General features: G+C 51.5%; 1 long non-coding RNA gene and 2 pseudogenes across 1 annotated transcript; all 3 read right to left on the reverse strand.

Annotated features, from left to right (window-relative positions):
- Nucleotides 1–1369: 1369 nt before the first annotated feature.
- Nucleotides 1370–5059, reverse strand: LOC126643294 (class II histocompatibility antigen, B-L beta chain-like; annotated as a pseudogene).
- LOC126643292 (class II histocompatibility antigen, B-L beta chain-like) lies at nt 4732–8826 on the reverse strand (annotated as a pseudogene).
- Nucleotides 8827–9291: 465 nt separating this feature from the next.
- LOC126643293 (uncharacterized) lies at nt 9292–23247 on the reverse strand. The gene is made up of 2 exons (XR_007629708.1): nt 21883–23247; nt 9292–12031 (listed from the first exon to the last, which is right to left on the reverse strand). It is a non-coding gene; the product is annotated as an uncharacterized LOC126643293 (long non-coding RNA).
- Between the last annotated feature and the right edge of the window lie 7 nt (nt 23248–23254).

Raw genomic sequence — 23254 nt, forward strand, 5'->3', positions numbered from 1 at the left:
CACAGGAGAATTGTAAAAACAAAGGGACAGTTGTGATATAGTGGGGACATTGGTGACATCACTGTGGACATTGGTGACTTCACAAGGACAAGGGTGACATCACAGACACCAGTGACATCATTGGTGACATTGGTGACATCACAGAGACATTGGTGACATCATTGAGGATGAATGGCATTACAGGGGACTGGTGACCACAAAGGGACAGCCGTGACGTCACAGGGACAGCTGTGACATGATTGGGGACACAAGGACCACCCCTGGGACACCACTGACATCACAGGAGACAGTGGACACATCTGTGCGGACAGCAGTGATGTCACTGGAGACATTGGTGACATCAAATGGACAGCGGTGATGTCACAGGGACAGAAATGACATCATTGGGGACAATGGTGACATCACAGGGACAGCAGTGACATCCCTGGAGACCAGTGGCATCACAGGGACATGGTGCCACCCCTGGGGACAGCAGTGACATCAATGGGGACCAGTGACATCACAGGGCATTGGTGACATCATAGGGACATTGATGACATTATTTGGGACAAGTGACATCACAGGGGACTCGTGACAAAAAGGAACAGCCATGATGTCACAGTGAAATCAGTGACATCACGTGGACATGGAGCCACCGCTGGGGACAGTGTTGACATCACAGACAGCGGTGACATCACTGGGGACAAGTGATGTCACAGGGGACTGTTGACAACAAAGGGACAGCCATGATGTAACAGGGACATTGGTGACATCACAGGGGACTTCAGTGACTTCACAAGGCCAGGGGTGACATCACAGTGACACCAGTGACATCATCGGGGTCATTGTTGACATCACAGAGGACAGTGGTGACGTCACAAGGAGATAAGTGACATCACTGGGGACCAGTGACATCACAGGGGACTGGTGACAACAAAGTGGCAGCAGTGATGTCACATGGACATCAGTGACATCAGTGACATGATGCCATGGCTCGGCACAGTGGTGACATCACAGAGACAGCAGGACATCATTGGGGATATTGTTGACATCACAGGGGACAGTGATGACATCACAGAGACACCAGTGACATTAATGGGGACATCTTTCACATCACAGGAGACGTTGGTGACTTCACAAGGTCAGGGGTGACATCACAGAGACACCAGTGACATCATTTGGGACAAGTGACATCACAGGGAACTGATGACATCATTGGGGACACAGGGACCACCCCTGGAGCAGAACAAAAGCAAGATCAAGGGAACACACGACCCCCCCAAACTCTGGGTGGGGATGGACTGGGGGGTCTCGGCTGGGCCTGAGGCCATGGGGAGAGGCAGCGGCGGCTGCCGGCTCAGGAGCTCTGTGGGGAGAGAAAAGGGGGTGACAGCGGGCTGGGGGGGCAGGGGGGCACACACGCTCTGGGGAAGGGGGGACACGACCCGCGGGGACCCCCCTTTACCTTCTCCCACAGGTAGAAGCCGAGCCCCAGCGCCAGGAAGACGAAACCCAACACGAAGCCCCGAACCCCCACCAGGATCTTGCTGTGGACGGTGTCCTGTGGCATCTCTGGGGGGAGCCGGGGGGGTCAGGACCCCCAAAACCTCCCAGAGACCACCCAGGACCTCACAAGCCCTGTCCTAGTCTCTCCCAGTCCACCCAGCACCCCCTGAAACCTCTTCCCAGTCCCTTCCCAGCCCCTCTGGGATCCCACAAAGCCTCTACCATCCTCTTTAGGACCCTCCATCCCCCTCCCATCACCCCCGGGACCCTCCTGAACCCCTCCCAGTCCCTTCCCAGCCCCCCCTGAATTTCCCCGACCCCCTTCCAGTCACTCCAAGCCCCTCACAGCCTCCCTCCCATCCCACCCAGGCTCCCCAAAACTCCCTCCCAGTTGCCCCCAGAACTCCCCACCGCCTCTCTCAGCCCTCCCAGGATGCCCCAACCTCCTCCTCAGCCTCTCCATTGCCCTCCAACCCCTTCCTGTTACCCCCAAAGTGCCTCCCAGTGTCCCCAGTGCTCCCCCACATCCCTGGTCCCCCTGCCAGTGTCCCCCGGTGCTGGGGGGGCCGGGCCGTACCCCAGTGCCAGCTGAGGGGGTGCTCCAGGCTGACGTGCTCCACCTGGCAGGTGTAGGTGACCCCGTGCTGGGGGGGGATTTCCAGCATCACCAGCACCTGGTAGGTCCAGTCCCCATTGGGGACCGCGTCAGTGGCCACCACGTGCTCCGGCAGCTCCTGCCCATCCTGGAACCACCTCACCTGCACCGGTGCAGGGTAGAAATCCATCACGGAGCAGAGCAGGCGGCCGGGGCCGGGCTGGGAGCTCGACGGCACCAGCGAGATGGACACGCTGGGGTGCACTGGGAGAGACGGGCGAGACACTGGGCTGAGCTGGTGGGCACTGGGAGAGAGGGTGGAGGGCTTTTAGGACATTGGTACGGGTTTGGGTGGTGCTGGGAGGTACTGAGAATGGACTGGGGTAGAAGGGGATGGGCTGGAGGGTCACTGGGGAGAGAGCTGGGAGATGTAGGAGTGAACTGAGAACGACTGGGAATGGACTGAGAGGGTCTGAGAGTGGAGTGAGAGGGACTTGGAATGACTAGAAGGGACTGGGATGGACTGGGAAGGACCCGAGCAGGACTGGGAAGCTGAGTCCTGGGGAGGAAACTCTGCGCTGCGGGTCTGCCCGGCAACTGATGACTCATCGGAGAGAAGCGCTCTGATTCGCTGAAGGAGGGAGAGCAGTGGGAGCAGCAGGGTGGAGACGCAGGGGGCACTGGGAGAGACTGGGACGGAATGGAATGGGGGCCACTGGGAGAGACTGGGATGGATCGGAATGGAATGGGGGCACTGGGAGAGGCTGGGATGCACTGGGATGGACTGGGAGCCACTTGGATAGAGCACAAGGCCACGGGGATGGGGCTGAAGGGTCTGCAGTGATTCCCAGGGAGTGTTTGAGGGGCTCCAGGGTCATTCCCGGGGCAGGGGAATTCCCGAGGGGACCCGCTCTGCCCCGCGCTCACCTCTGCGGTTCACACTGAACGGGATGACGCCTTGGTAGTTGTACCGGCAGTACCTGTCCACCGCAGCCCGAAAGTACTCCAGCAAGTCCTGTTGGCTGTTCCAGTGCCTGGCCACCTTCTCCCCACGCGGGGTGTCCCCCACAAAGACCCCCACATCGCTGTCGAAGTGCATGTACTGCTGCCGGTTGTAGATGAGTCTCCCCACGAGCCTCACCCGCTCGGTGCCATTGATGAAGTGGCACTCGGACTTTTTCATCTCCTGGAACACCCCTGTGTGTGCAGGACACGAGTCAGGGGGTGCCCCATCCCTCCTCAGGAGCCCCCTATCCCCCCACAGCAGGTTGGGATCTCAGGGGACCACCCCGGACTCCCCTATCCCACCCCCCTCTGCCCCACGGCCGCCGCAGCATCGGCTCTTGGCTGGGGGGGAACCTCCCCATCAGCCCCTCGGGGATGGACAGAAGGGTTGGGGACCCCCCAGTGCGGATCCGCCCCCCGCCTCCCAGAGCCCCAGGGAACCGCTGCAGGGCTCCAGTGATGGGGGACACCGAGGGACCCCCATGGCACCTCTCTTCCTGCTCTCCCACCCACTTTACCCACCTCTCCCACCCCTTTCACCCCGTCCCCCCAATCCACAGACACCCTCCCCGGGCTCAGTTTGGGGCTCCCACCCCCCTCCCGCTATTTCCGGGCGTTCCAATCTCCCTCGCACTCACTTCTGGGGCTCCCACCCCCTCTTTTCTCTCCTCTTTCCTCCTTCCTGCCCCCCTCCCCCCACCTGAGAGCTCCTCGCCCGCAGCCGGGGGGCTCCCAGCACCACCAGTACCACCAGTACGGCCCCAGCTCCCCGCACACGCTCCATCCCCAGCGCCGGGCAGGTGCTGACACCCCAAAACCAGCCCGACGGGGCCGTTTTTGGACTGTTTTGGACGCGCTCTGATTGGCTGAGCGCAAAGTTGGGTCCCGTTTTTCCTCGCGTCTTCCCGGCAACTGATGAGTCATCAGAGAGACGTGCTCTGATTAGCCCAGTTTTTCAAGAGCGCTTTCTGATTGGCTGAGGCCGTTCAAGGCGCTACAGCCCCGGGGGTGGGGGTTCTAGGGGGTCCGTGGGGTGCAGTGGAGGTGGGACCTCAGTAGCACCAACAGATGTGCATCCAGAGGTCCCGCAGCTCTGCTGAACCCAAAAACGAGAATCCAGGTGTTTCGGAGCTCTGACGTGCCCCCCAAACGAGTCGATTGGCTGATCTCGGTGAGGGCTCAGTTTTGGCCGGGTCTGCCTGGCTACTGATGACGCGTCATAAGCGCTGGCTTCCATTGGGTGCTCTGGAGCTGACCCTGCCCGCAGCTTAGGAGGACCAGGGTGGGTTTTTGGGGGGTCCCGGATTTCTGAGTAACCCTGGGTGCCAACCACCTCCAGTTCCCGTGATTTTGGGGGTCTGGGAGTGCCCAAATTACCCCGTTCCCAGGATTTTAGGGCTCTGGATGTGCCCAAACCACCTTTCTCCAGGATTTTTTGGGTCTCAAAGTGGCCAAATCCCCTGTTTTCAGGATTTTTGCAGCTCCCCCACTGCCCCACCTGACAGGATTGCAGGGGAAATGCTCTCTGCTTTTTGCCTCCCCAGGATGGAGTTGCTGTGCTGTGATCCCAGGTGAGGGATGCAGCAGTGACCACACGGCACGCAGGCAAGCAGGAGGTAAAGAGGGTTTATTCAAGTTTCCCGCGGCTTATAAGGATGCTGGAAGGAAGGGAAAGGCTTGGCTACTCGGCCAGCCAATGAGAGGGACCGGGAGGGTAATACCCAGTAAGAACCCAGGAACCAGGGAAAGGCAGGGGAAACAGCAAACGGGGTTAGGATAGGGGCGTGACCCGGCTCTGGGGGCAGAACAGGAACTGCATTCCACACGGCCGGCAGCATGGGATGGTGGGGGGAGAGAGGTTACATAACATAGGGTAGCGCTGAACAATGATTTCACAACATGAGGTTTCTCTGTGCCGACTCCAGGAGTTCTCTTGGGCCGCATCTGTTTCTCCTCTATGACTGATGTTTCCATTGCATGTTGTCTCCCACACCCCCCAATAAGCAGGACTGCAGAGAACTGGGAAGCTTTACTGGGAGCACTGGGAGCAGGGGGTTCATGGCTGGGCTTCGCGAACAAAGGTTTGAGAAGGGCTCTACCCACGCTTGCTACAAGCGCGCTGATGGCTAAAAAGGCCAATGCCAAATAGACAAGTCCGGTTGCAGAAGGCACAGCAGAAAGACTCCCCAGGTGATATCGATGAGACGCGATTCTTTCTGCATTGTCTTTTCTCCTCGAGAGTGATCCTGCGTGTGTTCTCAAAAGCAGCAGCAGTGTTATAGATGGTGTCTCCAGGCCTCCCGATTGGAGGCCAGGGTAGACCAATGGTGGTGATCAATATGGCCAAGGCTGAGGGATTGTTTCAGGCAGTCCTTGTATCTCCTCTTTGGGGCTCCTCTCCTGTGGCAGCCAGTGGCAAGTTCCCCATAGAGCACAATCTTAGGGAGGCGGCAGTCCTGCATCCTGGAGACGTGCCCTGCCCAGCACAGCTGTGTTCTCAGCAGCATGGCCTCAATGCTCGGGACTGCTGCCTGTTCAGGGACAGACGTGTTGGTCACATAATCCGTCCAGTGGATGTTTAGGATTGTACGGAGGCAGCGCTGATGGAAGCGTTCTAAGAGACGCAAGTGGTGGCTGGTAAATGACCCACGATTCAGACCCATATAAAAGAGTAGACAGTACAATGGCTCTGTACTTTGTACTTTTCTTCAGGTGTTTGTTTCTCCAAACTCTTTTATGGAGTTTACCAAAAGCTCTGTACACCTTTGTAACCTGTTGTTTATTTCTGCATCAATCTTACCGTCTGAGGAGATGATGCTTCCCAGGTAATTAAACTGCTGGACTGATTTGAGCTCTGTTTCACCAATGGTGATAGCGGGATGACGGGAGACTTCTTGACGTGCAGGCTGATATAAAACTTCTGTCTTCTTCAAGCTGACTTCCAGTCCAAAAAGTTTAGCAGCCTCTGCACAGCAGGATGTTAAACGCTGCAGGGAGCAGGTGGCTGGTGTGAGAACAAAAGCAGGGCCAGGGGGGACACAAGACCCTCACAAACTCCGGGTGGGGATGGATTGAGGGGTCCCGGCTGGGCCCGAGGCCACGGGGAGGGGCTGCAGCTGCCGCCGGCTCAGGAGCTCTGTGGGGAGAGAAAAGGGGGTGACAGAGGGCTGGGGGGGCAAGTGGGGCACACACGCTCTGGGGAAGGGGGGACACGACCCGCGGGGACCCCCCTTTACCTTCTCCCACAGGTAGAAGCCGAGCCCCAGCGCCAGGAAGACAAAACCCAACACGAAGCCCCCGACCCCCACCAGGATCTTGCTGCGGACGGTGTCCTGTGGCATCTCTGGGGGGAGCCGGGGGGGTCAGGATCCCCAAAACCTCCCAGAGACCCTCCAAGACCTCACAAACCCCATCCGTCTCTCCCCCAGCCAACCAAGACCACCTGAAATTTCCTGCCAGTCCCTTCCCAGCCCCTCCGGGATCCCATAAAGCCCCTACCATCCCCTTTAGGATCCTCCAACCCCCCTCCCATCATCCCTAGGATCCCCCTGAACCCGACCCAGTGCCATCCTAGCCCCTCCAGCACTTCTCCAACCCCCTCCCAGTCGCCTCAAGCCCCCCACAGCCTCCCTTCGATCCCACCCAGGCTCCCCCAGACTCCCTCCCAGTCGATGCCAGAACCCCCCAAAGCCTCTCTCAGACCTCCCAGGAACCCCCAGACTCCTCCTCAGCCTCTCAGTTGCACCCCAAACCCTTCCCATTACCCCCCTAAAGTGCCTCCCAGTGTCCCCAGTGCTCCCCCACATCCCTGGTCCCCCTGCCAGTGTCCCCCCGGTGCTGGGGGGGCCGGGCCGTACCCCAGTGCCGGCTGAGGGGGTGCTCCAGGCTGACGTGCTCCACCTGGCAGGTGTAGGTGACTCCGCGCCGGGGGGGGATTTCCAGCATCACCAGCACCTGGTAGGTCCAGTCCCCATTAGGGACCGCGTCAGTGGCCACCACGTGCTCCGGCAGCTCCTGCCCATCCTGGAACCACCTCACCTGCACCGGCGCAGGGTAGAAATCCATCACGGAGCAGAGCAGGCGGCCGGGGCCGGGCTGGGAGCTCGACGGCACCAGCGAGATGGACACGCTGGGGGGCACTGGGAGAGACGGGGGAGACACTGGGCTGAGCTGGGGGGCACTGGGAGAGAGGGGAGAGGGCTTGTAGGACCTTGGTAGGGGTTTGGGTGGCACTGGGAGGGACTGGGAATGGACTAGGGTAGAAGGGAATGGGCTGGAGGGTCACTGGAAAAAGAATTGGAAGATCTGGGAGTGAATTGAGAACGACTGGGAATGGACTGAGAGGGTCTGAGAGTGGAGTGAGAGGGGCTGGGAATGACTGGGGGGTCTGGGAATAACTGGGAGGACTGGGAACGCACTGGGATGGACTGGGAAGGAACCAAGCGGGACTGGGAGGCTGAGTCCTGGAGAGGTAACTCTGCGCTGCGGGTCTGCCCGGCAACTGATGAGTCATCGAAGGGACGCGCTCTGATTGGCTGAAGGGAGGGAGAGCGGTGGGAGCAGCGGGGTGGAGACGCGGGGGGGGACACTGGGAAACACTGGGATGGATAGGAATGGAATGAGAGGCACTGGGAGAGACTGAGATGGATCGCAATGGAATGAGGGGCAATGGGAGAGAGTGGAATGGACTCGGGGGGCATAGGAAGAGACTGGGATGGGGCACAAGGCGGGAGATGGGCACAGGGAGGGCTGAGGTTTCTGGGGTGATTCTCAGAGAGGGTTTGAGGGGCTCCAGGGTCGTTCCCGGGGCAGGGGAATTCCCGAGGGGACGCGCTCTGCCCCGCGCTCACCTCTGCGGTTCACAAGGAACGGGGTGGACGCCTCGTAGTTGTGCCGGCAGTGCCTGTCCACCGCAGCCCGTTTGAACTCCAGCCATTCTGGTTTGCTGTTCAAGTACCTGGCCTGGATCTCCCCATCGGGGTGTCCCCCACAAAGACCCCCACATCGCTGTCGAAGTGCACGAACTGCTGCCGGTTGTAGATGAGCCTCTCCACGTACCTCACACGCTCGGTGCGGTTGATGAAGTGACACTCGATCTTTCCTAGAAACTGGAACACCCCTGTGTGACAAGGACATGGGTCAGGGGGCGCCCCGTCCGTCCTCATCATTCCCCAGCCCCTGCCAGCAGGTTGGGAGCTCAGGGGGCCACCCCGGACCCCCCTTTCCCACCCCCCTCTACCCCACGGCCGCCGCAGCACCAGCTCTTTCTGGGGGAACCCCCCATCAGCCCCCCGGGGATGGACAGAGGCGTTCGGGATCCCCCAGTGCAGATACGCCCCCCCACCCCCGAGCCCCAGGGAACGGCTGCAGGGCTTTAGTGATGGGGGACAGCGAGGGACCCCCATGGCACCCCTCTTCTTGCTCTCCCACCTCCCTTTTCCCCCTCTCCCACCCCTTTCCCATCGTCCCGCCAGACCCTCCCTCGCTCAGTTTGGGGCTCCCACCCCCCTCCCGCTAATTCCGGGGGTCCCAACCCCCCCACACACTCACTTTTGGGGCTCCCATCCCTTTTTTTCTCTCCCCTTTCCCCCCTTCCCGCCCCCCCCCGCTCACCCGAGAGCTCCTCGCCCGCAGCCGGGGGGGCTCCCAGCACCACCAGCACCACCAGCACGGCCCCAGCTCCCCGCACACGCTCCATCCCCAGCGCCGGGCAGGTGCTGACACCCCAAAACCAGCCGGGCGGGGCCGTTTGGGGGGGTTTTGGACGCGCTCTGATTGGCTGAGGGCAAAATCGGGGCTCGTTTTTCGTCGCGTCTTGCCGGCAACTGATGAGTCATCAGCGCGAGCGCACTCTGATTGGCCAGAACTGCGTTGGAGCTTTCTGATTGGCTGAAGGCCGTCGGGGGCGCTGCAGCCCCGGGGGTGGGGGGTTCTGGGGGGTCCGTGGGGTGGACCCGGTTGGGAACAACCCCCGATCTCCCCCCGGGGCCCGAGGGCGGAGCGGGCCCGGTTGGGAACACCCCGCTCGTCTCCGCCGCTGCAGCCGCTTCCCCTGCTCCGGCCCGGGCCCGCGGGGGTCGCCGCTCCTGGCGCGGGTGGAGGGGTCGGGCCGGGCCGCGCCCGCTGTTCCAGTCCGGTCTGGGGCTGCCACGGGGTTCTTTAGAGGATGGCTTCGAGGGCGAGATTAAGGCACAAAACTCCAGATGTTAGGTCTCAAACAGACAATTGGCTTTATTGGTAACAATAAGTAAAAGGGGAAAGAAAAGCGAGGGATGGGGAGGAGAGGGAGAGAGGAGGAAAAGGAAAGGCTGCAAAAGGAAAATGCAAAAGATTATCAACACCAGTGAGAGAAGCGGGTGTAGTCAGCCTCGGGCAGTCAGGGAAGGGCCACTGGAGGGAAGCAGGGGGTGAGCAGGCTGGATCCGAGACAAGCAGGAGACGCAGGCAGGTGGGACACGAGCAGGACGGAGGCAGACAGGACAGAGTGAGCACCCCACCCGACTCTCGGGGCCGCACTTTCAGTGGCACAGAACAACAGAGGCCCCTCGGGGTCGTTCATCGCTCCCTCACACCCCCCGAGGCCGCCCCGGTGCTCCCTCGGTGCAGCTCTTTTAAGTACCAAGCAGTAGAAACCCCTCGGCGCAGCTATTTTATTTTGTTTATTTTATTCTCTATATTTCATTCTATTTACACCTGGCAGGTCCTGCCCTGAAGCTCTTTCAGTGACACGGAGCAGCGATGACCCCTCAGTGAGGTTCTTGTATTGTATTTTATTCTGTGTATTTTAGTCCATTCACACCTCCAGTCCCTTGGTGCTGCCCTTTTGTCGCCGCCCCGTGATGCGGCTTTTTCGGGGACACCGAACATCGTCTGGCCTGCCTGGTGCCGCCCCGCCGGTCCCTCGGTGCAGCTCTTCTTGATACAGGGTGGCAGGACATCCCTGGTGCAGCTTTTTATTCTCTTCCTTTTATTTTCTATATTTAATTCTATTCCCACCTCGCCCTGCCGTCGGTGCAGCCCTTTGACGACACCCGACAGCGGGTCCCTCGGTGCAGCTCTTTCGGTGACTCGGGGCGGCTCCTTTAGTGTATTTAATTCTCTCCTCTCTATTTGATCCCATTCACGCCTCCCTCGCCACAGCCCGGGCGACCATTCCACGGCCGCCACTCCTCGCTCGTCCCTCGGGGCAGCTCTTTTACATACGGGGCGGCGGAGGCTCCCCGGGCGGCTTTTTTGTTTTACTTTGCTTTATTCTCTATATTTTATTCTGTTCCGACCTCACTCCCTTCTCTGGCGACACCCGCCAGGGCCCGTCCCGGGCGGCTCTTCAGTGCCAGGGGACGGCGGGACCCCCCCAGGGCCGATCCCTCTCGCATTCACTTCAGTCTCCACTTTGTGTTCCCAGCCCGCCCGTCCCGGGGCAGCTCTTCTGTATTTGTGTCTCTTTTCAGACAGACCTGGCATTTCATTGATCGATTCCCCACATTTTATGCCTGTTTAATGATATTTTATTGATTGTCTTGGAGATCAGGATCAACATCTGGATCCTTCCGGCCGTGGTGCTTTCCAAGGAGAGCAGGACATGGGCAGAGCCAGGAGACGCAGCCTGCGATCACCCAGTGCCACCTGGGAGAGATGTTGGAGAGCAAAGCCTCCCTTCAGGTTGGAAGGAAACTCTGCATTTCGTGAGCTGCCTGGACAAAGTATGCCCACAGCTGTGTGGGAAGCTGACAGGAGGGAATAACATTCCCAAGCACCTGCATATCTGCTCTGAAGGAATGGTTGTCTGCAGGTACAGACACTTCTTAGTTTGACCATTCAGCTACTTTAATAAAGCCTTCAGTTGAAGATATTTGTTTTATCACGAGCTCCTGGTACCTCCAAAAGCCAGGTCAGGATTGCCAACAATTTCCTTTCCTATGTGGATATAATTACTTGGCAGGATTCTGTTGTGGAGTCTGATGCTCTGTATCAAGACATTCCTGGAATAGTATTCCAAGGAGCATCCAAAGCAATTAAAGAATCAGGAATAATTGTGGTCCTTGGCTTTCAAACATGAAAAAGCAGGAAGCCGATCCATCGGGAAGAGAGACAGGGTGGGTGGGAGCGGCAGATGGAACTGGCAACAGATCCCAACCAGGAGCAGCACCAACCAGAGGAGCCACCACACCCTGAGACAGAGTGTGGTCCCCGCACAGCCTGGGAAGGAGGTTCTCCTCACGAGGGAACTGTCCCCAAACCAACCCTATTTCCTTAAAAAGGAGCCTGTGCAGCTCTGGGGGGAGTCGTTGCCAGGAGGTTTAATCCGTGGAAAGAGATAATGGATGAGGGGCAAGCTCTGGGGGTGTCCATGTATCTGTTAGAAAAACAAACTAAAAGTTTGGGGCCTGATATTCTTCAGTGGTCCCAGACTGGGAGAGAAGTTCATTGTTTAGAGCTGGACAAGGAGAATTGTCGTGGTTTTGCCCACCAGCCCATCCCTGGGGCTGAGGACGGTTTTGTCCAGGTGATTTCCGGACAAAAAACCAATCAAAAAGTTCAGTGACGCCTTTGCTAATTACATCTTTAAGAAAACGGAAGAGAAGGTTGGTTGCGCAGTTGAAATTAGGAACAGCAGCCATGTAGGAGAGACGCGGTGGGCCCGAGGAGGGCCAAGGACCCCTCCTCCCCGGCTTGGGCCGGGGGGGGCAGGTGTAGTACTGAAGCCTCTCTTCTCTCTTGTGAGAGAGTGAAGAAAAAAAAAGGTTTAAAAGACGAACTGCTTAGACGAGAAACCGCTGCAGAAGAATTCCAGCCATGAGATAACAGGACTTCCAAGGTCAAAGCTGGCAGCTGAAGCTGCAACAGGAGAGAGAAGAAAAGTTCGAAGGGGGGAGAGCTGCTTTTTCTCCTTTTCACTCTCCCTCCCTTCAGCAGGGTAAAGACTGAAAAATAAAACCCTGCCACCTGTAGAAGTTTGTTGGGGTGAAGAGACCCCCCGTGCGGCTCACAGAGGAGCTTGTGGATGCACCAGAGATTTGTGACTTTAACAGAAAGAGAAAAACCTTATGTTGGAGCAGGAGCGGCTCAGATGAGGCAGAGTCCTGTTAAAGACTTTGTGACCCTCGAAGGGATCGATGCTTATGCTGAAGCGAGACGGCTCAGATAAGCTTGGGATCTCAGTGAGAGATCCATGCTGCTGCTGCTGAAGATTTGTGACCCTGAGAGAACCTACGCTGGAACAGAAAACAGTTCGGGTAGGGATGCTGGGATCCATGCTGCTGGTGCTGGAGATTTGTGACCCTGAGAGAACCTACGCTGGAGCAGAAAACGGCTCGGGTGGGATATTGGGATCCGAGTAAGGGATCCAGACTAGACCCATGCCGAGAAGTCAATCAAGGACTGTTCTCACATGGGGAGGGACCTCCATAGGGAAACAGGGGTGAACTCTTAAACCATTATCCCCTGTAACCCTGTGGAAGAAGATTTATAGTAAGCAAGTGTCCCCTTGCAAGCCTATGGAAGGAAACCCTTCAGGACCTGGGTAAGCCCCAGCCTTCGGTTTTAGCCCAGGAGGGGGGTAGGCCCAGCCCTGGAGGCCAACACAGAATGAGAGAGAGATAAAGAAGTTCCAGCTGCGACGAAAGTACTGCAGAGTTACTGGAGAGAGAGTTGGAATTCCGAGAACAGAAAAGGACTGCTTCTCCTCCTTGGACTGATATAAAGGGAGGTGGGGGGAGAAGTATCTTCTGTAAATACATAATACCTTTTACTTAAGTAAAATTGTTGTAGACATAGTTCTTTAGTTTTAGTTTGATAATAATAATAAATACTCATACTTTTTTCCAATTCAGTCTCTTTTTGTCTGCATAAACCTTCTCTCAACTGATAGTAATTGTATGGGGGGTATAAAAGTAAATTGAGCCAGGGCAAAACCACGACATTATCTCTACTCAGGAATTCTCTGGGTTTTTTTCTCTCCTCTGAGAAGAGCAGAGGGGGAAGGAGGGGGGAAAGCAGTTTTCAGGAAGTGCTTAAAATCCAGCCAGGGTCAAAACCCTGACAATGCTACGACTGGAAACCTTGAGACATGGAAGGTCGTGGTCCTACGCCCTGGCTCTGAGCAAGTAAAGAATAAGACAGAAACATTAAAGACGCCAGCTGAATGGGAACGATCCCGAAAGGACAGTGAGAACATCTAATGTTTAGCTTGTAACAAAACCATGAGGAAAAGAAAAAGGGGGATTGTAAGAAATAAATGAGACAGTTTTATTACAAGCAGGGTTTCCATGGTGTTGAGAAGCCTTTCTGTGATCAGGAAGGGGGGTCCTAGAGTTGCCTATGGCTGCAGCTCTGTTGCAGCCTTAATCTGTTCTAGTTACTAATAGTTATAATCCTGTTAACTGCTACAGTTACTGTGTGAAGGTGAATCAGGAAGCCTGTGAGACAAGAGACCAGACAGGGCTCACTGCCAAGGGGCCACACGGCCGGGACAGGGAAACAATCTGATAGGTCGGGTAAGACAATCAATGGACTGATGAAGGAAGGTGTGAGCCAGCCCTGAGAGACCCAGTCGAGTTCAAGAAGAGGGGCTGTATCACATTTTAAGGAAGAAAAGGAGCAGGGCTTGCCGTGGGAGGAGTGAAGGAGTGGTTCTGTAAATCAAGAAACCTTAAAAGGACTCATCCCTCCCATTCCCTGTGTGCTCTCAGACTCTGGCAGGAGGCTGACTGCACCCAGCACACTGAAAATAAAGTTCTTTGTTTCACTTTGTTTGGCTGTCTCTGAAAGTTTAATTAGAGATATTTCTCACAAACCCTGTACAAAGAGAGAGGGAAGACCAGGAAGTATATGTACAGGTAGAGAGAAGAAAGAAACATCAAACAAACACAGAATCATCAAAGTCAGGACAACTGAGGGCCCATTACCTGAAAATGATTATCATCAAGGAAGATAAACATCCGGAGGCATTCTAAAAAATAACTGAGGGGCAAAAAGACATATATGCAGTAATTAACCCTGCAACTGAGAAATGTTAGGGATGCCTCAGTTCAATGTGCCAAACAGGAAAGACATCAAATTTAAAACAAAAACGCGGCACAATCAAGAATGCACAAAGTAAGAGAACATCACAAAATTGGATGAAAAAGAGGACCATCAAAAAAGAGCAAGGTTCCAAGAATTATTCCATATAGATAGAGGGAAATTGGCAAGGATCATCCTTGACAATATAGAATCTGCGAAATGTGAGATATCACCCAAGGAAGTGTATTCTGTGTTTAAGTCAAGATGGGAAACAACTGAAGATTCAAAGGCCTTGGAGAACATCAATCTAAAGGACAGGAGGAGAACAACACCTTCCAAACCATGGTCATGGCAAAGGAAATTTCCAAAAATATCAGGGAGATAAATAAAAACTCTGGTCCCGGGCTGGATGGGATTACATTAAGGGAACTTACTAAAATGGACCCCAAATACTCCCAGATCACAGAGATTTTCAATCTATAGTAAACATCTGGCAGATACCAGGCATGGTAAGGGGATGACGAACTGGACCCAAGTCAACCAAGCCTGATCATCTTAATGACATCAATAATTGGAGACCAATTACCACTGGGTCAGTCATTCTAAGACTGTTTTCAAGAATACTGACGGCAAGGTGGGCCAAGGCATGCCCCATCAACCCAAGGCAAAGAAGCTTTATAAAATCCCCAGGTTGCTCTGAAAATTCAGAATTATTACAGTTATTAATCAGGAGTGCAAAAAGACAGCACAGAGAGTTGGGGGTGGTGTTTGTGGACTTTTGACACCATAAACCACCAACACATTATCACAGGTTTAAAACAGAAGGGTGTCGATTCTCATATAATTAATCTAATTAAAAACATGTATGAGAACATCTACACCCATATTGGCACCAAAAATGAGAAATCAGAACCAATTCAAATACAAGTGCGTGTCAAACAAGGTGATCCTGTGTCTCCATTGTTATTTAATCTAGCCATGGACCCTCTACTGTGTGACTGGAACAGTATGGTGAAGGATTCCATCACAGAAATAATTCTATAACAGCGATGGCCTTTGCAAGTGATCCTGTCTACTTAGTGGATCCTGGAAGGGTATGGAAAGAAACACTGAAATTCTTGAGACATTTTGTAATCTAACTGGTCTCAAAACACAAGGTGAAAAGTGCCATGGCTTTTTCATCAAGCCTACAAAAACTGATACACTATCAAAGATTGTCCATCATGGACTATTAATGGCACACCCCTCAATATGGTTTGCCCTGGTAGTTCTGAAAAATATCTTGGCCTTCAGATAGATCCATGGACAGAAATAGCCAAGCCAGATTTATCTCTAAAAATAGGAACTTGGCTAAACAGCATCACAAATGTGCCACTCAAACCACTACAAAGACTGGACATCTTAAAAACATATGCTGTCCCCAGAATAATATACTTAGCAGACCACACAGAAACAAAAGCAGGCTTCCTTGAATCCCTTGACCTGAACGTTCCATCAGCTGTTAAAGAATGGCTGCATCTTCCATCTAGCACTTCTGATGCCATCCTCTATTCCAGCATTAAGGATGGAGGTTTAGGCATTACTAAATTACAAGCGTCGATCCCGAGCGCACAAGCCAGAAGAGTACAAAGACTGGCACAATGTTCTGATTAAGGGCATTTCTAAAGGAAGAAAATCATCAATTAAACATATGAGAAATTATGGGTTAAAGCTGGAGGAGATAAAGAAAAGATACCAAATATCTGGGAACCCAAAGTAAAGGTTGAAACAACTAAGCTGGGTGAAGAGGATACATCGGAATGGGAAACATGCACACCGAGAAACAACTACCCATGGCCTTGTAATTGGAGAAAAACAGAACTCAAAAGATGGGCTCCACTGCTGTCCCAAGGCATAGGAATTACTAACTCTGAAGGGGACAAAGTCAGTAACAACTGGATTAAGAACTATCGTGGCATACCCCATGGAAAGCTCCAACAGCTCTGCAGTTGAGGGCAAATGTCTACCCCACCAGAGAGTTCCTAGCGAGGGGTAAGAAGGATGGATACATCAAGTCCTGCAGACACTGCCAGGCTGAAAATGAACCTGTTCCCATATCACTGGGAAATGCCCACTTGTTAAGGATGCTAGGATCAAACAGCACAATTACATCTGTGACGTGTTCTCTCAGGAGGCAAACAGAAAAGACTGGGGAGTACAGCAAGAGCCTAACATCCAAGATTCATCCAAGGAGCTGTACAAACCCAACCTCATCTTGGTTAAAGATAAACAGGCATTCGTAGCAGACGGGATGGGGAGTTATGAATTTGACAACACCTCTCTGGAAACAGCTGCAAAGCAGAAAGTGAGCAAACACCAACATCTCCAGGAGGAAGTGCAAAAACTAACAAATGCAGAAAAAATTACATTCATGGACTTTCCCCCTGGAGCGAGGAGTACCTGGTATCACCAGAATCATGACCTGTTAAATGCTCTGGGTCTCTCCAAGTCGAGGTGGGAGAAGACAGCCTGAGCTTTGGCCTCTAGAACACTACTCACTTCTGTAGATATTGTACAGATGTTTGCGAGCAAAGCTCGTACTACTGTTGTATCTTAATTTACAATAAAGTTTATCAGTGGCTAGGGCTGCAGGGCTGCCACAAGCCAGTTAGATCAGGGCAGATGGTACGTGGGGATGACAACTGGGACTCATATCATGATGTGTCACATAACGTCAACTTCTGGACAAAATTCTACCAGTTCTGACCAAGGTGGACAGGCCACCATTACGTAACCCAGAAAAGGAACATATATTTCTATGTGTTCAACAAATAGCCAAATGCCTTGTCATCTAATTAGTGATGTGCATGAATGGATGAACGAAGAGTCCCACTGTCCCTACCTACTATCCAGCCAAACCACAGCCAAGGGAATGGACTTGGTCGAATCAGTGGGGAAAGAAGATCCTGCTGAGCTTGACTCTAGTCTGGCACTGTGAAGAGACATGAGAGGTGTAGTGTGGGAGATGGGTCTGAGGAAGAATACCGAAGATGGAGAGATCATTTGAGAGTGGAGGATGCTGATGAAGACGAGGCCCCTGAAACCCCTGTTTGACATTCTCTGGGACTGTTTTATAATCATTGCAATAGCGGGTTTCCCCATTTTGAGAGTTCACTGTATTTTTCCCACTTCTGCATTATTCCCTATTTACTTAAAATCCTTTTTCCCCATTAGTTAATTTCTGCTGCAATGCAGTAGTTTCCTTCTATGTCCCATGTTTCCTTATATGTTTAAGCCCGTCCCATGTTCTACCCTACATAGTTTTCTTTTCCATGCTCCTCCCAAGTTCCACCCCTTCTTCTAGAAAGTTCAGCACCCACCATATAAAAGGCAGAAGCCATCTTAACAAAACTGTCATTTCACCACCACACCCTGGAGTGACGTGCCGAGGCTCGGTGGAACCTGAGGGGTCACACAGGGTGGCAGTGGCAGATTTTTGGAGCATCCTGCCTGTCTTATAAATCCTGTCTGACTGAGGTTAACAGGGCATGCCTTGGCCAGCCTTGCAGTCATTATTCTGGAAAAGAGGCTTAAAATGATTGATCCGATGGTAATGGGTTGCCAGTTGCTGATGTCCTTCAGGGGTTCCGGTCTGGTTGATTTTGGTATTAAAATAGTCTGGCAGCACCTCACCGTGTCCGGTATCACTGCTGATGCCAGCCATAGATGGAAAATTTCCACGGTCTGGGAGTGGTGAGTGCCATCCTGTCCCGTTCCCCCTGCCGTAGCGCAGGAATCGCCGTATGGAGCAGTGAGGGAGGGACGGAGAGAGAACAACAAGCAGAGACGTGGGACCCCTCGTGGGTCTGACAAACAGGCAGTCCCAAATAACCAAAGACAGACGGGTCAGACAGAAGCAGAATGTTATTACTGCCACAAGAAAGGACATTTGAGAAGGAATTGCAGGAAGCGTATGCAGGATGAGCAAATATTTCAAGAGGATTAGAGGGGTCAGGGGCTCTGTTTGCTGGGGACCCGGACAAATACAGAGCCCTTGATAAAATTAAAATTGGGTCCCCAGCAACAAGAATTTGAGTTCCTAGTGGACTCAGGAGCAGAGAGATCAACTGTTCAGAAAATACCTTGGGGCTGTGTAGCATCCCCAGACTCGGTACAAGTTATAGGGGCAAAAGGAGAACCATTTAGGGTACCCCTTATTAAAAATGTAGAGATAGAGACTCCTAAGAAATATGCTGTGGGATCATTCTTGTTAGTCCCTGAAGCAGAATATAATTTATTGGGAAGGGATTTAATCATAGAATTAGGAATAGGCTTAGAGGCAAAGGAACATGGATTACAAGTAAAGTTATATGCTCTTACAGTTGAAGATATGAAAAAGATAAACCCTGAAGTCTGGTATACTCCAGACTCTGTGGGGAAATTAAATATAAAACCATTTGAAGTCATTATTCAGAATCCTGGGGAACCAATTAGAGTAAGACAATGAAGGAAGGGTAGGATTAAAACCTATTATAGAAAGGTTTATAACACAGGGACTATTGGAGTCTTGTATGTCACCACATAATACCCCTATTTTACCAGTAAGGAAACCTGATGGAACCTATCGATTAGTCCAAGATCTGAGAGAAGTGAATAAGAGAACAGTCACCCGATTTCCAGTGGTTGCTAACCCATACACTTTACTGAATCAACTCACCCCCAACCATAAATGGTACAGTATAACAGACTTGAAAGATGCCTTTTGGGCTTGTCCCCTTAAGGAAGAAAGCAGAGACTATTTTGCCTTTGAATGGGAAGACCCTGAAACCCACCGAAAGCAACAGTTGAGGTGGACAGTTTTACCCCAGGGGTTCACAGAGTGCCCCAACTTATTTGGACAAGCTTTAGAACAATTATTGGAATCTTTTGAGACACACCAAGGTACTGTGTTAATCCAATATGTAGATGACTTACTAATTGTGGGAGAGAACCCAGAGACAGTTAGAGAAGAGAGTATTAGATTACCTAACTTTTTGAGTTTAAAAGGATTGAAAGTGTCAAAATCAAAGATACAGTTTACTGAAGAAGTAGTTAAATATCTAGGACATTGGCTAAGTAAGGGACACAAGAGACTGGACCCCGAACGAGTAAATGGAATTCTGTCTTTGCAGGCACCTAAAAACAAAAGACAGATAAGACAATTATTAGGATTATTGGGGTACTGCCAACAATAGATTGAAAACTATAGCAGTAAAGTTAAATTCTTATATGAAAAATTAACAAAGGACGGATTAATCAAATGGAATCATGAAGATGAGGAGCAATTAAAGAGATTAAAAGAAGATCTAATAAATGCTCCGGTATTAAGTCTGCCCGATATCCAAAAACCATTTTATCTTTTTGTGAATACTGAAAATGGGACAGCCCATGGAGTCTTAACTCAAACATGGGCAGGACAAAGGAAGCCAGTGGGGTACTATTCTAAATTACTAGACCCAGTAAGTCAAGGGTGGCCTACTTGTCTGCAAGCTATTGTAGCAACATCTTTATTAGTAGAGGAAGCCAGAGGAGTAACCTTTGGAGGGGAGTTGAAGGTTTTCACCCCTCACAATATAAGAGGAATCTTACAACAAAAAGCTGATAAATGGGTAACAGATAGTTGCTTGCTAAAATATGAAAGTATCCTACTACACTCACCCAAGTTAGAATTAGAGATGACAAATTTGCAAAATCCAGCCCAATTCTTATATGGGGAACCTGAAAGGGAACTAGTACATGATTGTTTACAAGTAATCAATCTTCAGGCTAAAATTAGGGAAGACCTAGAGGAAGAAGAATTGGAGGAAGGCGAGAAATTATACATAGATGGTTCGTCAAGAGTTGTAGATGGATGCCGAAAATCAGGGTATGCTGTGATAGATGGGATTACATTTCGGGTAAGAGAATCTGGACAACAATACCTGGAATTCCTATCTTATATGCAGCCCCTGAAGCTGTAATAAGATTTGATAAGCAAATTACTGATGAATAGAAAAAGGGGGAATTGTAATAGTTAATTAAAGCAAAAATAGATAATTTGCTAATCAAATAAACTGTGTAATGTTAAGAGTTAGTGGTTTGCTTAAGCTGCAAAATATCAAACCATAATGTTATGTTACTGTGGTTAACTATATCTTGTTATGTTAAGCAAGTTATATTCTGTTATGCTGAATGTAAGCTTTAAATTTATTTATAAGTAAGAAGGTTGGCCAAAAAGAACCAGAAAAAGGACTTGCTGCCTTCATCCGGGACCTGCCTTCATCCGAGGACTGCCTGAAGGGGGGATAGCAGCACGTATAAAAGATGGGTGCCAGTTTTTCGAAAGCGCCGACCGTTGGTGGAGCAGGAGACTCCCTGGTCGCCCAGCGCTGTTTTGCTCATTTGCTTTCAATAAAATTTGGTATTTCAAAAATTAAAATATTTCTGGTTTATTGATGATAACAGGGAGGAAACACCATAACAGCAACGGCCTTTGCTGATGACTTGGTACTATTAAGTGGATCCTGGGAAGGCATGAAAAACAACATCAAAGTCCTAGAGATCTTCTGGGAGCTTACTGGTCTCAGAACACAGGGAGAGAAAAGCCACGGCTTCTACATGAAGCCAACTAAGGATTTGTACATCACCAGTGACTGTCCAGTGTGGACTCTTAACTGCACACCCCTCAGTGTGGTTGAACCCAGTAGATCTGAGAAATATCTGGGCCTGCAGATTGACCCCTGGACTGGTACAGATACACCAGAACTATCTGCAAATTAAGAGACTGGTCACAATGGATCAATAAGGCACTGCTAAAACCATTACAGAAAACTGACATCTTCAGAATTTATCCCATCCCCACATTAACCTGCTTGGGCACCACACTGGGGGGAAAGCAGGGTTCCTCGAGTCCCCTGACCTACAGATACGATCGACTGTCAAGGAATGGTTGCCTTTGCCACCGAGCACATCACACCATCCTAAATTCAAGCACAAAGGGTGGAGGTTTGGGGACCACCAGGCTCAAGGGATTGACCCCAAGTGCACAAGCCCAAAGACAGCATAGACTGGCTCAGTCTTCAGATGAAACAGTCAAAACAATTCTGAAAACAGAACAAATCAAACAAGCATATGAAAACCTATGGATGAAAGCTGGAGGAGACAAAGAAAAGAAGTCAACAATATTGGAACCCAAACCAATAATGGAACTACCCAATTATGGTGATGAGAAAGTAACATCAGAATGGGAGGTACCCATTTTGAACATCAGCCCCTTAAATCCTGAAACTGGACAACACCATGTCATGGTTTTGCCCACCAGCCCATCCCTGGGGCTGAGGATGGTTTTGTCCAGGTGATTTCCAGACAAAAAAACAATCAAAAAGTTCAGTGACGCCTTTGCTAATTACATCTTTAAGAAAACGGAAGAGAAAGTTGGTTGCGCAGTTGAAAATTAGGAGCAGCAGCCATGTAGGAGAGAGCGGTGGGCCCAAGGAGGGCCAAGGCCCCCTCCTCCCCCGGCTTGGGCCAGGGGGGGCAGGTGTAGTACTGAAGCCTCCTTTCTCTTCTGTAAAAGAGTGAAGGAAAAAAAGGTTTAAAAGATGAACTGCTTAGACGAGGAACCGCTGCAGAAGAATTCCAGCCATGAGATAACAGGACTTCCAAGGTCGAAGCTGGCAGCTGAAGCTGCAACAGGAGAGAGAAGAAAAGTTCGAAGGGGGGAGAGCTGCTTTTTTCTCCCTTTCGCTCTCCTTCCCTTCAGCAGGGTAAAGACTGAAAAATAAAATCCCTGCCACTTGTGAAAGTTTGTTGGGGTGAAGAGACCCCCCGTGCGGCTCACAGAGGAGCTTGTGGATGCACCAGAGATTTGTGACTTTAACAGAAAGAGAAAGCCTTATGCTGGAGCAGGAGCGGCTCGGATGAGGCAGAGTCCTGTTAAAGACTTTGTAACCCTCGAAGGGGACGATGCTTATGCTGGAGCAAGACGGCTCAGATAAGCTCGGGATCTCAGTGAGAGATCCATGCTACTAGTGCTGGAGATTTGTGATCCTGAGAGAACCTACGCTGGAGCAGAAAATGGCTCAAGTGGGATATTGAGATCCAAGTAAGGGATCCAGACTAGACCCATGCCGAGAAGTCAATCAAGGACTGTTCTCTCATGGGGAGGGACCTCCATAGGGAAACAGGGGTGAACTCTTAAACCATTATCCCCTGTAACCCTGTGGAAGAAGATCCATAGTAAGCAAGTGTCCCCTTGCAAGCCTATGGAAGGAGACCCTTCAGGACCTGGGTAACCCCCAGCCTTTGGTTTTAGCCCAGGAGGGGGGTAGACCCAGCCCTGGAGGCCAACACAGAATGAGAGAGAGATAAAGAAGTTCCAGCTGTGACGAAAGTGCTGCAGAGTTACTGGAGAGAGAGAGAGCTGGAATTCTGAGAACAGAAAAGGACTGCTTCTCCTCCTTGGACTGATATAAAGGGAGGTGGGGGGGAGAAGTATCTTCTGTAAATACATAATACCTTTTACTTAAGTAAAATTATTGTAGATATAATTCTTTAGTTTTAGTTTGATAATAATAATAAATACTCATACTTTTTTTTCAATTCAGTCTCTTTTTGTCTGCATAAACCTTCTCTCAAGTGATAGTAATTGTATGGGGGGTGTAAAAGTAAATTGAGCCAGGGCAAAACCACGACACACCAGAATTTGCAAAATGGACCAAGCTGGTATCCCAGGGCCTGGGCATTACCAACTTTGAAAGGGGTGGGACCAGCAACTTTGGGATAGAGAACTACAGAGGCATCACCAAGCCTGTAACAGCACTGCAATTAAGAGCCAATGTTTACCCCACAAGAGAGTTCCTAGCAAGGGGTAGACAAGCAAGGTACATCAAATCCTGCAGACACTGCCAGGCTGAGAATGAAACATCGTCCCATATCACTGGGAATTATCCAGCCTTGCAGGAGGCAAGACTTAAAAGGCTCAGCTATATCTGTGACATGTTATCAAAGGAGCTAAAGAGAAAAATTGGGTGGTGTTTCAGGAGAACCACATACAAGAGACAACAAGTTACATAAACAGGACCTCACATTTGTGAAGGACAACCAAACATACGTGGTGGATGTCACTGTGATACTCACACATCTTTGGAAAGAGGCTGCAACAGAAAA

The sequence above is a fragment of the Myiozetetes cayanensis genome, unplaced genomic scaffold (assembly GCF_022539395.1).
Source record: "Myiozetetes cayanensis isolate MyiCay16 unplaced genomic scaffold, myiCay2020 scf262, whole genome shotgun sequence".
NCBI lineage: Eukaryota > Metazoa > Chordata > Aves > Passeriformes > Tyrannidae > Myiozetetes > Myiozetetes cayanensis.